At 39.0% G+C, this 4,398-nt stretch overlaps 1 non-coding gene across 1 annotated transcript; it reads right to left on the reverse strand.

Annotated features, from left to right (window-relative positions):
* Nucleotides 1–2,808: 2,808 nt before the first annotated feature.
* On the reverse strand, nucleotides 2,809–2,915 carry LOC127124114 (small nucleolar RNA R71). The gene has a single exon (XR_007803751.1). It is a non-coding gene; the product is annotated as a small nucleolar RNA R71 (small nucleolar RNA).
* Between the last annotated feature and the right edge of the window lie 1,483 nt (nucleotides 2,916–4,398).

Raw genomic sequence — 4,398 nt, forward strand, 5'->3', positions numbered from 1 at the left:
CATTATGCAGGTTGGTTTCTAAACCCATTGAATACAATGATCCTACTCCTTCTCCAAACTTTGAATTCCCTATTGAAATTCTGGTATCAGATATGAGATGTCGAAGGTAATGTCACGACACTAATATCTGAGTAACACAAACAGGATAAAGATAAAGAATAGTAACGCAAGAGACACAAGCAATTGTTAACCCAGTTCGGTGGAACTCACCTACGTCTGGGGGCTACCAAGCCAGGAAGGAAATCCACTAAATAGAATCAATTCAAAGACTCTCAGTACACTTCAACAACTTACAGTCTTTCTCACCTAATCTCTACCCGTGTGATTTCTACCTAAGCACTCTTAGATATGAGAACCCACTCACCCCCCCTCAATCACACCTGTGATTTTAAACAACAATTCCTTATGAAAAGAAGACACTCTTCAATAACACACACTTGATCTTACTTAGCAGTTTCAATCAAGTAGACACACACTTGATCTTGCTTAACAGCTTCAATCAAGTAGACACACACTTGATCTTGCTTAATGATAACACTGAAATTTACCGTATTTTCGACTCCGATTTCACATGCATTCTAGTTGTTTTATTGTTATTTTGTTGTGTTATTGCTATGTTTTCCTTTGTTTTCAGGTTTTTACTTTAATCGGAGCCCCGATCGAGAAAAGGAGTGAAAAAGAGCTAAAAACCCTAAAATTCAGCATTTTGTACTTGTGGCCTACCCCATGGTTGGCGCCATAGACCCTGCCATGACGTGTCCAAGCTCAACTTCCCTCAACTTCCACATTCCCCACTACTTCCACTAAGGCACCTCAGATTGGCCTTGTGGCGGGCGCCACAAGAGGAAAATTTTCCCTCCCATTTTCAAGTTGAAGGACATCCTTGTCATTTCCATCTTTTTACTTGCTTATAAATAGAAACTCGAAATCACTTTTGCAATCATCCAAACTTAGAACAGAGGCAAACTCAGAGCAACTTTGTTTCACTTAAGCATATATTCAGTATTATAAAGTGGTAGTCGCTTCGCATTGGAGTGTTACCACAATTGTGTAATTGAGTCTGTGATAGAGTCTGTAATCGAGTTTGGAGCACTTTGGAAGGAAGTTAATCCTGCCGCCATTTTCATTTCCGCTTTGCAATTTATTCAACCCTCCGATTGAAGCAGGTTTTTATTACTTATCTTTATCTTATTTATTTCCTCGCACTCGCTTTACTTTATTTATTTCCTCGCACTCGCTTTACTTTATTTATTTCCTCGCACTCGCTTTACTTTATTTATTTCCTCACACTCGCTTTAAATTATTTATTTCCTCGCACTCGCTTTACATTATTTATTTCCTCGCACTCGCTTTACATTATTTATTTCCTCGCACTCGCTCTAAATTATTTATTTCCTCGCACTCGCACTACTTTTATTTACTTTCCGCACTCGCACTACTTTTATTTAAATTAATGCACTTTTACTTTACCATGTCTAACTAAATCTATAAGGTTAGAATGTAAGAATCGTAATTGAACCGATAATCCATACAATTGTTCGTAGAAATACTTAAGGGCTATTTTAACTTTCAACTTAAGTTTTCCCGCACTTCAATTCCGTTGGGTAAGATCGAAAGCCGTCCAACGTCTATCTAAACTTAATTGTTTTTAACTATTTCAAAAACAGCGAAAGCGCATTGTTTAGTTCATTAGGAGTTTTTAACTTAAGAAGAAAAGAGATTTTAAAACTATTTTCCGACGCGTTTATAAGTTTAGAGTCTGGTTCGTGAGAACCTCTTTTGGTTAAGAAATCCAGGTTATAATACTTTTCAACTTAGTCAAGATACTATATTTCTTAAAAATAGGTTTACTACTCTAACGCAATGCGCGCCTTTTTATAAGTGACAATAAGAGGGTTTGATTAGGGAGTACAACTCGGTTCTGAATACGCGAAAGCGACCGTTCCTGTTAAATTAGTTCTTTTCAAAGTAGGAAACATTGCCCATAAGTAGCTCTATTACCAAGTACTTGGATTATTAATTGATTACGTGAATTACATTCGACCCTGTCTTTATTAATTAATCTTTATTCAACATTTTACTTTTCATTGCACACTCCAAAAACACCTATTTTGATTGCCTTTGATAAACACCATAACAATAGATAACGATAGATTGGCACTTGGTCTCTGTGGATTCGACAATCTTTTATATTACTCTGACGCGCTCGTATACTTGCGAAAAACACCGCATCAAGTTTTTGTTGCCGGGGACCAATTTCGTCAAATTTCATTTTCCTGTTGTTATATCGTTTAGACTTAGGCTATTTCCCGCCGGTCAATGCGAAGAACTCGCAGCACCGGAAGTTTAAGCTTAGTATACCCTCTGGCGGAACCTGAACGTTACGCTCGCGCACATTTGTTCTTTCATAGAATTAAGAGAGCTATGGCCGAAGATCAAAACCAAAGACCTCTTAAGGACTTCGCTCAACCATCTAATGAAGAACCTAGTTCTAGTATAGTAAACCCAACCATCCCAGCTAATATATTTGAACTTAAACCATCCCTGTTACAACTAGTGCAACAGAGACAATTCGCAGGTCTCGCTACTGAGAACCCAAACCAACATTTAAAAATATTTCTTCAATTAGCAGACACTTTTAAAACCAATGGAGCTTCTCCTGAGGTAATACGTTTGCGATTATTTCCTTTTTCCCTCAGAGATAAAGCCCTATCATGGTTAGATTCCCTTCCACCCAATTCCATTACGACTTGGGATAACCTTAGAAGAGTTTTTCTTGCTAGATATTTTCCCCCGAGTAAGACCTCCGTTCTTCGAAACCATATAACTAGATTTACCCAAAACCAAGGAGAATCGATGTTCGAAGCTTGAGAGAGATATAAAGAGTTGTTATGAGCATGCCCACATCATGGTTTAGAAAATTGGTTAATCATTCAAACCTTCTATAATGGACTTCATTATAACACGAAGATGACCATCGACGCTGCCGCAGGTGGTGCTCTGATGAACAAACCTTATCCTGAAGCTAGTGCCCTCATCGAAGATATGGCTCAAAACCATCAATCATGGGGTGTCGAACAAGCGACAGTAGAGAAGAAGGAAGCCCAAGGAGGAGTGCATGAACTAAGCTCTATAGACATGATGCAAGCTAAAATGGACGCATTAGCCCTCAAAGTCGAGCATATGTGCATAAACTCGAATATTGTAGCCGCAGTTTCGTCGGATTGTGAGATATGTGGAACCAAAGGACACCAATCTGCAGAATGCAGTCTATTAAATGAAACCCACTCTGAGCAAGTGAACTACACCCAAGGGAACCCATACTCGAATACCTATAATCCTGGATGGAGGAATCACCCGAACTTCTCCTATAAAAACAATAACCCTATTCAAAACAATGCACCTCCGAGACCTAGTTATCAAGCCCCTAGATCAAATCAACCTATGCAACCTGTACCATCAAAGCCGAGCCTTGAGAAAATTATGGAAAATTTTATCACCGCTCAAACCCAACAAAACAAGGAGTTCGTGAACCAAAACATTCATGTTAACGAATTGATTACTCAGTTAGGAACCAAGGTTGACCAAATAGTTACTCATACCAAGATGCTTGAAACCCAGATCTCTCAGGTAGCTTTAAACCAAGCCCCTCAGACTACACCTGGAGGATAATTCCCTGGACAACCTCAACAAAATCCGAGAAAACAAGCCAATGCCATTACCCTACGAAGTGGGAACGCTTATGATGAGCCACCAAACCCTAGATTGAGTGAACCCGAAACTTCTAAGGAATGTACCAAACCCACAGACGAAGTAAAGGAACCAGAGGAATCTGAAAACCAGAAAGGTCGAGAAAAAGGAGAAGAACCTAAAGATAAAACTTACGTACCACCCTGTAAGACCCCAATTTTGTCCCTAAGATCCCTCATGGCATCATATCATAACATTTCATTGCCTCAAGGATCATTGTGCACCTTGCTTCCTTCCTTGTGGGTGGGTCATCTTTTTTGGGTGATTCTTGATCACCAAGCATGTTGCATTTGTATACCATTTGCTTTTCTTTTATCACTAACCAAAAGTACAAAAATATGTCATCTAACCTTTGTCTTGCAGATAAAGCAATCACAGTCAAAACAATTAAAGGCAGTCATTGAGCAATAGATGGTGGCCATTCCTGAGAATTTGGACCCCACAATCATTATCAAGAGTTCATATGAGCTATGATGCCATTTTGAATCAAAATCCCAAGTGGTAGAGGCTTGAATTTCATCAGAACATTGCCAGGTCAACTGAAGGCCTAGAAAGTCAACTGCCAAGTCAACTGTGGATTTGGAGGTGGGAAGTGATTAGAAATACTTCATTCATGTTCAAACAAGTCTTATTTGAAATTTCAAACAT

The sequence above is a fragment of the Lathyrus oleraceus genome, chromosome 2 (genome assembly GCF_024323335.1).
Source record: "Lathyrus oleraceus cultivar Zhongwan6 chromosome 2, CAAS_Psat_ZW6_1.0, whole genome shotgun sequence".
Classification (NCBI taxonomy): domain Eukaryota; kingdom Viridiplantae; phylum Streptophyta; class Magnoliopsida; order Fabales; family Fabaceae; genus Lathyrus; species Lathyrus oleraceus.